The sequence below is a fragment of the Callithrix jacchus genome, chromosome 10 (assembly GCF_049354715.1).
Source record: "Callithrix jacchus isolate 240 chromosome 10, calJac240_pri, whole genome shotgun sequence".
NCBI lineage: Eukaryota > Metazoa > Chordata > Mammalia > Primates > Cebidae > Callithrix > Callithrix jacchus.
Genome location: NC_133511.1, coordinates 10,141,991 through 10,154,384, shown reverse-complemented (window position 1 = coordinate 10,154,384; position 12,394 = coordinate 10,141,991).

Here is a 12,394-nt window from a genome sequence, read left to right as displayed (position 1 = left end):
TCACGTTTTCCCTTCTTTTTAAAACAATCTTTTGGAGAAAGCATTTTTGAAGGAAGGAATACAACTTTCTGGCCTGGCATTGCTTTTTCGTCCTTTTGTTGTTGTTGTTTGCTTGGTTTGGTTTGGTTTGGTTGTTCTTGTTCTTGAGCTGGTTTCCCCTCACTAGGATGGTTAACTCTTAGAAGTTCAGGTCTCACGTTACTAGGAAGGATCATTTCTAAAAAAAAAAAATCATGTCTCACGTTGCTAGGAAGGCTCATTTCTAAGAAGTTATGCCTCACGAAGATTAAAAAGAAAATCAGGGAGAAAAGAATGAAAAGAAAAAACACACACACACATATATATATGTATATATATGCTTTATTTATATATTTTATCCAGGGGAGGGGGATACAGAACAGAACTCAGTAGTCCAGCTAACCGGTTTCCGCCAGACGTCCAGCTATCTTTTCTAAATTGTTTGTTGATGCATGGCAACTCCAGGGGCTAAAAAAGCATCCAGTTTACGACCAAACCTGGAGGGTAGGTAAAGGTTCCCTGCTCTGGCCCCGCCCCGTGGGCCCCGGGCGGACGAACAGGGCGGGGCCGCGCTCCGCTTGCCAGTGTCTTTATAGGTCACCGGAAAGCACGCGGGACCTCCCCGCACTCTTCTACTTTAGAAGGCTGAGGTGGGCAAATTGCTTAACCAGCCTGGGAACAAGGCAAAACCCCATGTCTAAGGAAAAAAAAATATATATATATACGTGTGTGTGTGTGTGTGTGTGTGTGTGTGTGTAAATATAAAATGAACCTAGGCCAGATTTATAGCAACAAATAGGTAGCAAACCAGCAAACGTGGAAACTGGGTCAGGTTATATTACTGCCTCCTCAATTAGAGCAGTTCCCTGGGCAGTCATTACCCTGGCCCTTTCAGTTGTGCCTGGACTTATTTGCAAGCACATACCATAACAACATTGTAAGCAGAAACAGGACAGAACAGAAATTATTATTATTATTATTACTATTATAAGCAAGAGCTTCTGCCACCAACTGCCTCAAGATCCAAACCACCCACTCAACCAATCAATTAGTGAGGGTTTTGGATCTGACAGCTTGGTTATCTGGGTTTTTGTGTCAGTCGTAAGTCAGGTTATGTTCTTCGATTCATGCGGAATATAAACACAACATCCAGTTTTTATGATGATGCAGGTCTCCTGCTGTGCTGCGGCGACTTTATCTAAGGCCATATGGTTTGGCCACGCAGCTTTCCTCAAAAGCATGACCTCGTTGTTTAGAAATGAGGTACTCATCGTATAGGACGTTTTTGGTATGATTGATTAAGGCCCCTATATGCTGTATCACGTCTTCAATACCTACCTTCAATCTTCAAGTATGAGGACTGAAGTTAAGTGATCATACCATTGGAAAACTGAAGGTGTCCAGTGAGATTGTAAATGAAAAAGGCTTACTAGTTTTGGCAGGGTCTCAGTTACTCATCCTTGCGTCCAAGCATAACCTAGGGAACATTGTCCTAGGCACCCTGGAGGTGACAACAGCCGTAAGTTAATGCCACACAGCCAATATGTCCCATTTGGAGCTAGCCAATAAATCCGTGGTTGCTACAGATGATCTGTGGCATGCCAGTGTCTTGTAATATGAGAATGTGTCACAGCGTTCCCCTGGTATCCAACCCTTATTTCTCGTACTGTTTGACCATAGGTCCTTGGCGTGGTTTCTTCGCTCCCAGCATTTTAACTGAGTTGGCCAGACGAAGGGGTGGGCCAGATAAATTCATCCCAAATTTGTGTTATTCCATTTTGAAACAGGCTGTTGTCTGGGGCGTAGTTACCACCTTTTGTTTTAGTTGGGGGAGATGCTAAAGTGAGAGCTAATGAGCTGGTCCTCTCCATTGAAAACCTTTTCCCATATTCCTTGTTCTGTTACGCCAGCACTAAGAATACCAGACCATTTCTGTGATATAACACATTTTTGGTATTCTATCCAGGGCTGACCTTGGAAGGGGGATACCCACCATGGCAGGGCAGAGCCACTGGAAAGAGGCGTGAGTCTGCATATCCAGCAGGTGTCCTTTTGTGATCTGTCTCCATGATCCTGAGCCCACTGTAGAAACAGGTTTGTTTCATGGGTGTCAGTGGGTGGCAATGGCAAGAAGGTGTAGGGATATAGGATCGATAATAGCAAGGTAGTGAAATTGATTTTAGCTACTAAAAGGATGTTAAATCAGACAAGGCAAGTGTTCTTTATAAGACAGCAGCTGCCAGTATCTCTGGGACAATAACTGTAATGGTTATTGTACGATAAACATAGGCGTTCCTTTGTATACGGGCCTGTCCTGTGCCTTGGGGGTAAGCAGGCCACAACAGCTGTTGTCTGCTTCTAATTCTGGGTTGAAGGTCGATATTTAGCGAACGGGAGGTGAAGGTCTTTGGTGAGAGTTACAATCCACTTAGGAGTTGGTGCCTTTTTAAGATAAGAGATGTGAGTCCATGAGAGATATAAATCGCTCTGATTTTGCGGCAGGTGGATTAGTCAATAGTACCTAGTATGGGCCTCTCCATCAGGGTTGAAGAGAATCCCTTATTAAATGTCTTTTCCAACAGACAAAACCTCCAGGCTGCAGATCATGACCAGGCACCTTATATTCAGGTAGCACACTGTGAAAAAAATTCTTTACCAAATCTTGGCTTTTTAAAGATGATAAATGAGTCCCACTCGATACTGCAATATATCTCCCTTGAGAAAAGTTGGATTGGTTATTTTCGTTCCCATACACGTGGGCCTTCAGTCATAATTTCATAAGGACAGTTGATGTTTTCCAGAAAGGGTGGATTGGAGTAAAAGCAGCCCTAGCGGGAGTGCTCTGGGCCAGGGGAGGTGAAATGCCTCTGTGAACTTAGCCAATTGTGTTTCCGTTATCCTATTGGTCCTCTCCGCCAGGCCTAAGGACTAGGGATGGCAGGCACAATGCAAATGTTGAAATGTGGCCAAATTTTACAAATATTTTGAATAACCTGACCAGTAAAGTGAGCTCTCCTGTCACTGTGAGGTTCACTGGGGACACCCCATCGTGGAGTAATTTCTTCTGGTAGGATTTTTCCAATTGCTGAAGCTGTTGCTTGCCTACAGGGAAAAGCTTCAACCCTAAAACATGCTGATAACCTTTAGAGGACGGCAGGTGGACAAAATCAAGCTGCCATACCTCAAAAGGTCCAGCCGGAAGGGGAAATTGACACTGGGCCCCATGGAGGGGTTTCTTGGGTTATATTTGGGACAAATAACACATCAAGAGTAAACTTTTTGTGCCACTGTGAAGGATGGTTTCCAGTAACATCGTTTACACCAGGATATCATTTTATCTGAATTCCATTGGGTTAGATTATTAACATATTCTGTAAGGGACACCTGACACCCCATTGGAATAATGGGTTTATTATTAGGTCCACACCATATTTCAGTTTCAGGAGACAAATTTATTTCCCTGCCTGTTTTCAAGCAGATTTCTCTTTTGTAGGAGCTATGTCCTGGGTTTCTTTCAACATGCTTTTAAGTGTTTCAGGTTTCATGGCCATTTTCCAAACTGGGGCTGGTGGCTCAAATGCTGCTCTTTTAACTCAGCCAAATGGTTACCCCGACTTTCTGTGGTGTCTAACTGAGATTTTTATAATTGCCAAAAGTTTTGATTTTAGAATGACTTCTAACAACTCTGTTACTTGTTGTCCATTTTTTGAGTCGCCTTGAGGAAGTTAAAATATTCTCTCTCTTTCCCTGGCCTCCCAAAGTCACAAACAACTCCAGAAGCATAGCGCTGGTGGTGTAAATGTTTGCAGCCTTGTCTTTTGGTGACCAGCTCAGGTCAGGACAATCAATTTGGCCACTTGAGTTAATCTGGCTTGGGGAAGAAGGCTGCTTCAATGATCTCTAGCAAGGAAATCACAGTCTATCCTGCTCTAAAATTTCCATCCTCTCCTCTTAAATAAGACCCATCTGTATACCATTCTATCTCAGCATTATCCAGTGGCATCTCTCGTAGGCCTGTCCTGGGTGTGAGAAGTAGGTCAGTTATCAGAACACAGTCATGAGGGGTTTCGTTGGAAGGGCCCGGTGAAAGAATAGGCAGGTTGAGATTAATTACAGTGGGAAATAATAATACTGGGAGATGATAAAAGAATTTCATAAGAGGATAACCAGTTGACAGAGAGATGTTGACTATGAGAGTTCAGAAGGGTCTCAAGAGAATGCAACACAAAAATGATGAAGGGGGAACCCATAATTGTTTCATCAACAGACTTGTACAGAAGGGCCATGGCTGCTCTTGCTCTCACACAAGGAGGCAGCCCTTGAGCCACAGGATCCAGCTGTTGGCTACAGTAGCTTCTAGGTCTCTGATGATCACCATGTTTCTGGGTCAGTACCCCAGATGTAGTACTTCTGATTTCATGTACAAAAAGGGAGAAAGACAATTTGTAATTTCTGTGCCCTAAGGCTGGAGTATTAGGTAGAATTTCCTTTATTTGTTGTACAGCTGATTTTCCCTCTGGAGTCCACATGATGGGATCAGGATGTTCAGTTTTTAGATATGCATACAGAGGTTGAGTTTTAAGGGAGAAATTTGATATCCAGTTTCTACAATAGCCTGCTAGGCCCAAAAGTCCTCTATGTTGCTTCTTCGTGGTGGACTCTGGGAAAGCTAAAATTCCTCTCACTCTGTCAGGGTTAATACTCAGTCCTTTGATTGAGATAATATGCCCCAAACACTTAGGTTGCGGTGAGTAGAGCTGCAGTTTGTCTTTAGACACTGTGTCCCTTGGTGGCTAACTCAGTAAATATAGACTGTCTTCCTGAGAGGAAGAGAGTGTGTCTGAACAAAGGAGAAGGTCATCCACAAACTGGATGAGTGCCGAGCCCTGGGGAAAAATTCAACGTTTAATATTTGCGAACAGTGAGTGGGACGTTCTGTTTAATTTTGGAGCGTTACAGCCCATGTATATTGCCATTCTTTCCAAATAAGTGCAAACAAGTACTGGCTGTCCAGATGTGCCAGGGTACTAAGAAGGCACTGCAGAGATCCACAACTGGGAAATGCTGGCTGGTGGTGGGTATAGCTGATGGAGGGGGATGTGGGTTGGGGACTACTGGGTCTCTAGGTATTATATTTTTTCTTACCGTCAAGTCCTGTACAAATCTCCATCCCTTCCCACTTCTTTCATTTTTACAGGGAACATAGGGCTGTTGCAGGGGCTTGTGGAGGGAATAATGAGTCCCTTTTTAAGATAATCTTGTATGATAGGGGCAATTTCATCTATGGTTTCTTGTCTTAGAGGATATTGTTTAAGGTTGGGTAGAGATTTCTTTGGGTTTATCTCTACCTTTATAGGAGTGACAGTGACTGAGAATATTTTCTCTGTATCTGTATTTGACTGAGACCATGAGTGGGAGGGGACATCCTTGAGCAAGTGTCCCGCTTCTGGGGTTAACTGGAAGACTGAGGAAGCTCAAAGGAGCTTTGCTGTTTCCTGCCCTTTATTCTAATGTTCTCTCTTCCCCTCTAACGTTTCCTTCTCTGTCTCCATTTCACTTTCCTGGTCACAAGATGACATTTTAACATTACTAAATTGTACATTGCCACGACGATTTTTTAATTTGGTATTTTTGGTCTCCTTGCTCCAATTCTTAAAAAATTCACTTTTTGATGAAAAAGAGATATGGGCATTATGGATATTGAGGAGATCCTGGCCCAGAAGATTGACAGGGGCCCCAGGGCATATCAGAAATACATGAGACACACTGAGAGTGTCACACATGGAGCCCGTGGCCGGGGAGCTGAACCCAACACAATGGTAAGGTATAGGTTTAGACTTAAAACATGAGACAGTTTTATTAGACACACTCACCATGTTAATTCTTCCATCACTCTGAGGAATGGGGTTTCTAAATAAGGTGGGATTTATAAGGGATATAGTTGCTCCTGTGTCATTTGAGGCAGTTGTTAGCTCACGGTTTATTACTATACTAATCTTCCCCAGTTTCTTTGTCAGGGTAGAATATCTGAAGAGGTGAAACCCCTGTACTTCCTCTGGGATATCTGAAGAGGTGAAACCCCGGAGCACCCTTAGTCTTCCTGAGTTGCACTCACCTGCCCTTCCTTTCCTTTTTGTGTCAGGCAGTCCCTTTTAAGGTGTCCCAGTCTCTTAACAGTAGTAACGGACTGGGAGGGAAGAGTCTTCAAACTCAGAGAGCTTAAAATCGTTCTGGGGCTGAGAGGTTTGAGATGTTAATTGCTTTAGCTGTAAATGCGTAAATCAGGCAATCTTTTGTTTATCCTTTTCTAGCATAGTGCTGGATAATTGGTCAGCTAAGTTAACTAGTTCATTAGTTCTGGCCCTGGCCCAGTTTGTCATGTGGCATTTTACAAGGGTGGATAAATCATCATTTAGTCCATTTGTAATCCCAGCTACTCAGGATGCTGAGGCAGGAGAATCGCTTGGACCTGGGAGGTGGAGGGTGCCGTGAGCTGAGATTGTGCCACTGCATTCCTGCCTGGGCGACAGAGGGAAACTCCATCTCAAAAAAAAAGAAAAGAAATTTGCACTTAATAATGTACCATTTCTATTGTTCTCAAAACAATCAGCTGACATCCTGCAGTATTGCCTCAATGTTTTATCAAGATGTGTAAAATAATCTAAAACTGATTCAGTTGGGTTTTGGCAGCATTGCTGGATTTTATTCCAATCCACGACCCTTTGGAATGCTGAAGTAACGATATGTAACAGAGCAGTAGCTCTTTCCCTTATGTCTTTGCCCCTGTCTTCTGCATTTTGAGGGGCTGGTTGTTGTGGCTCTCTTGGGCCTCAAGGGGTCAAATCTGCTATAGAGTCAGACCACTGTGATTTTTTCCAGCCATTCCTTAGCCTTAGCTTCTGAGACCAACATGTGGAATAGCTGATAAAGGTCTGAATGACCTGGGATATTGGTTCTGATCATGAGCTCAAATTCTCAGGCAAACCCAGTTGGACCTTTATGGGGGTCAGGAAGTTCTTTATGCCTCCTAATTCAGCCTTTGACCAGGGTTGGTAGACAATCACTAGGGCTCCCATACCTGTTACCAGTTGTTCCCGAAATAGAGTGATCATGAGAGATGTCCCTACAAGGTCCCTCTTCTCCAGATGAGAGGCTGCCACCGGGGCCACCAGAGGGTCTTCGAAGTTAGGCTCTCTACTGTCTTCTCTTGAGCCAGTGATAGATAAAGAGGAGAAGATGACAGATTGGAACATGCAGAAGAAGGAGCAGATAGGGGCCGGGAAGTTCAGAGAGATCAGGGCAGAGTGAGGGTGGAGGTCAGGGCAGAGTGAGGGTGGAGGTCAGGGCAGAGTGAGGGTGGAGGTCAGGGCAGAGTGAGGGTGGAGATCAGGGCAGAGTGAGGGTGGAGGTCAGGGCAGAGTGAGGGTGGAGATCAGGGCAGAGTGAGGGTGGAGATCAGGGCAGAGTGAGGGTGGAGGTCAGGGCAGAGTGAGGGTGGAGGTCAGGGCAGAGTGAGGGTGGAGGTCAGGGCAGAGTGAGGGTGGAGATCAGGGCAGAGTGAGGGTGGAGGTCAGGGCAGAGTGAGGGTGGAGATCAGGGCAGAGTGAGGGTGGAGGTCAGGGCAGAGTGAGGGTGGAGGTCAGGGCAGAGTGAGGGTGGAGATCAGGGCAGAGTGAGGGTGGAGGTCAGGGCAGAGTGAGGGTGGAGGTCAGGGCAGAGTGAGGGTGGAGGTCAGGGCAGAGTGAGGGTGGAGATCAGGGCAGAGTGAGGGTGGAGGTCAGGGCAGAGTGAGGGTGGAGGTCAGGGCAGAGTGAGGGTGGAGGTCAGGGCAGAGTGAGGGTGGAGGTCAGGGCAGAGTGAGGGTGGAGGTCAGGGCAGAGTGAGGGTGGAGATCAGGGCAGAGTGAGGGTGGAGATCAGGGCAGAGTGAGGGTGCAGGTGGAGGTGGGGGAGGTGCCAAGGGAGAAGTAAGGGATTCCCGGGATTTCTCTAAGACAGATAAAAAATTCGAGAGTTCTTGAGTAGCATTTCTATGTTGATTGTTGACCTTCTGTAAGGAGATGAGGTGATCTTCCCCCTTTTCCTCTCCAGGTACCACTGAAGGTAGCTCTCCCATGCTAGTTGTTTAGTTTTTGTGCCTACATTTTCCATCCTGGTTCACCAGTACACTAATTTGGGCATCTCAAAAGCCCATTTAGGGCTTTTGTAACTCAGATTCTGCTTTAGTTATAGTGGTCCTCTTGGTTAAATATTTACATGACAATTCACCGTAAATATTTTGCATATACTTGGTCAGAGTTTCTAAAGGTGGAACTATGTTCCACAGCTGCTGGGGTTTTAGCTAACTTAGAGGCCTCATTCCCCATAATTTAAGGTTCCTCTTCGGATTTGGCCAAGTCAGGACATGTGTCAGACCCAAAGTATGCTGCTTGCAGACCTAGCTTTTCAGGGCCATTACCTCCAGCATCGGTTCAGTCCACCTGTGTCACAGCTACCTGGCACAGTGTGTCAGGGGCTCAAGGTGCAGGAGGGGTCAGCTCTTTATATGTACCTGCTCACTGAGATTAGACCCTAAATACGTTCTTCTGAGGGGGAAACCTACTTAGAGCCACTGCATGTCTTAGGAAACGTTCCTCCCAGATACCCTCGCATGATTCTCTGTTGCCTGAGAATGTCCCAAAAGGCTGAGGGGAGTGAGATACTCTTATTGCTTCAGAGTGGAGGATTCCACACTCATGAGCTAAAGGGTATGGAGTTGGTCAAATCCCATAAGGGAAAGCACAAAAACACACACACATACACACACACAAACCAACCACACAGAAACAAACAACAAAACAGTTCAGCAAAACTAACAGCGATTACACAAATTATATGATTTCTAAATGCTCCAAGTGTAAGCAGAAATTAACAGCTGGTTGTTAGTGCTAACTTTAGTCATTTAAAAAGAATTTGCAAGACAGAATTCCAAACCAGTTTCTCACCTAATGAGGGGGCCCAAGCTGAAGCCTGCTCTCCACCAATGCAGAAGCAGACAGACTCACCTTCCTGGATGTGAGTGGAAACTCCTCACAAAAAAAGGAGGTTTTTTCATTTCATTTTTTTCTTTTTTTTTTTTGAGACAAAGTCTCACTCCGTTACCAGACACCAGGCTGGAGTGCAGTGGCATGACCTCAGCTCACGGCATCTTCCACCTCCCAGGTTCAAGCAATTCTCCTGTCTCTGCTTCCCAAGTAGCTGGGACTACAGGCATGCGCCACCACGCCCAGCTAATTTTTTTGTATTTTTAGTAGAGACGGGGTTTCACCATGTTGGTCAGGATGGTCTCGATGTCTTGACTTCATGATCCGCCCGCCTTGGCTTCCCAAAGTGCTGGGATTACAGGCGTGAGCCACCGTGCCCAGCCAGGAGGGGTTTTTTTGTTTTTGTTTTTGTTTTTTAACAGCAAATAAATATCAGAGCCCCACTGGAAAAACACTGGAAGATCAGGGATCCCTGGAGGAGAAAGGTCCTGGACTTCTGCAAATCATCCTATTGGTTTGGACTATAATGTGCCCAGCTGGTCCCAAGCACGGAGAGGAGAGCTACTGCAGGCCGGACCACCCTCACTCAGGGTCCCTTCATGGTTTCCAGATGTCAATCGAGAAAAATGATGAGACAAATCACAATCACTTTAAAGGTTTATTTGCCAAAGTTAAGGATGCACGCCTGGAAGACAGGTCTGTGTGTTTTTCTGTAGATGATTTTGAGGGCTCCTAATTTCAAGGAGAAAGGGTGAGATATTGAGAAGTACACGATTTTCATGTAAGAGGAGAGTAGGAAAAAATAGTCATTCATGACTTTGGCTCAGTGAATCTGCATTTCTTTACACAAGATGACATAGACAAATGGAGCAGAGGAAAAATGAGGACAATCTGCATTTTATGTAAGATAACAGAAAGGAAATGCGGCAGGGGAACTACCAGATGTGCATTGTGTCTGATGGGCAGGGGGTGACTGCACTTGTAAAGGTAAGCTATAGATTTACATTGCCGTGAAATTTTAACAGAAATACCTTAGGGTAAAGATCTTGCAGCTCGCTAGGAATTTCTTGTGGACAAAATATGGGGGAGGTGTGAAGCTTTTCATCTTGCAGCCATCTTATTTAGGAACCATAAGTGGGGGGCAGGTTTGAGTGACCCAGTTCCCAGCTTGGCTTTTCCCTTTGGCTTCATGGGTTTGAGATCCCAAGATTTAATTTCCTGTCACAAGGTATTAATTTCATCTGTTGGGTACAGCCTTCATGGCCTAATCACCTCCTAAAGGCACTATCTCTTAATCGTGTTGCATTGGGGATTAAGTTTCAACATGAATTTTGTAGGGGACACAAACATTCAAACCATAGCACCCTTCTCAAATGCCACCTTTCCCAGGAAGCCACCATGACTATGCATCCCAACAGATCATTTTTCCTCCACTGAACACCTAAACTTTTGCTTATTCTCATGAAGTGTGTTGTAACCATTGTTTCGAATGTGTAATGTTCATGGAAGCACTTTGTAAAGAAGACAATGCCGTAAAAATCCAATGTTCATTGAGTATCTACTCTGAGCCTTATGGTACTTTCTGCTCCATCTCAAGTACCATTTGTGTGGCTCCTGTAACCCAAAGCTCCCAAAGAGTAACGATGCTGTCTTGCTCATCTTCATATCCCCAGCACCTGGCATAGTGCCCTGCACGGAACAGCCATTTAATACCTTTGTTAGAAACTATGTTAGGAACTTTATAATTTTTTTCTCATTTACAACAAACTCCCATGGCACGTTTACCTATGTAACAAACATGCACATCCTGCATACGTAACCCTGAATTTAAAATAAAAGTTAAAAAATCATTTATCTCATTTAATTATTCCAGTGACTCTTTGGATATGCCTTTAGTCAATTAATAGGTATTGATATCATAAGTGTGTAACTATGCTATTTTATCATTGTTTATGTATATATTTTTTTCAACTCTGTATTCAATAGTCGATGCTTAAGATTCTACATGATCTATATAATTTAGGAGTAAAGTCAGAATATATTATTATCTGAAAATTTTTTTAAGTATATGATTAAACCTAAGTTGATTTTGTCCCAAGAAATTAACATTGCACCAAAAGGCTAATGATATAGGTGAGTTTCCTAAATTTAAATTAAAAATATAACTGAGTCTGGGTATAGAGGCTCATGTCTGAAATCCCAGCGCTTTGGGAGGCTGAGGCAGGAGGATCTCAGTATGTTGCCCAGGCTGGTCTCGAACTCCTGATCACATGAGATCGAGAGTTCAGGAGTTGGAGACCAGCCCGGGAAACATACAGAGAGTCTGTCTCTATTTTTAAAAAAAATTAATTAGCAGAGTGTTGTGGTGAACTCCTGTAGTCCCAGCTGCTTGGGAAGCTGAGCAGGGAGGATCACTTAAGCCCAGGAGTGTGAGGCTATAGTGTGCTGTGACTACAGACATGTGCCACTACACCCAGCTTTTTTTTCTAACATCTTGAGCTAGGTGCTTAGCTCATCAATTTTTAATTTTGTTTTTTAAAGAGTATTTAAATTTTTCTAATAATTTAAATTCCCTTTAAATAGTATGTTTGGCTATAGCAAATGAACTTGAAATGTATTTCCTTTACATTCAGTCTCTATTATTTCAGTTTAAATATTTTCAAACTTCCACTCGTTTATTCTTTGACAGTGAGTTCTTTGGAATTGTTTTTAATTTTCTAAATGTACAAAAATGTATGAAAACCAATAACACCACAGAAGAAGAGGTCATAAAAATGTAGCAATAGAAACTTTCAAAATGATGCACAAGGAGCAAAAAGACTGAAAAGAAGAAAAGTGCATCATCAACTCCTAGGACAAAATCAAATGGTCTACTTCTATTTGGAGCCCCAGAAAGAAAGAACTAGAATAAGGCTGAAATTAAAATACAGTCTTGAGCCACTTAAAGAGGAAGATACATTCTGTGAAATGTGTCATTACGCTATTTGGCCGTGTGCAGACATCATAGAGAGTACTTACACAAACCTAGAGCATATAGCCTATGGGACACCTAGGCTGTATGGAATAGTCTAGAGCTTCTAGGCTACAAACCTGTTCAGCATGTTACTATACTGAATACTGTAGGTAATTGTAACACAATAGTAAGTATTCGTTTATTTAAACATGTCTAAATATAGAAAAGGTACAGTAAAAATACAGTATAAAAAATTAAATATGGTACATTAAATATGGTACACCTTCTAGGTCACTTAATAGGAATAGAGCCTGTTACCTTCTAGCACTATGACTAGACGTGGTTCTGGGCGAGTCGGCGGGGAGTGAATGTGAAGGCCCAGCACACTATGGACACTACTG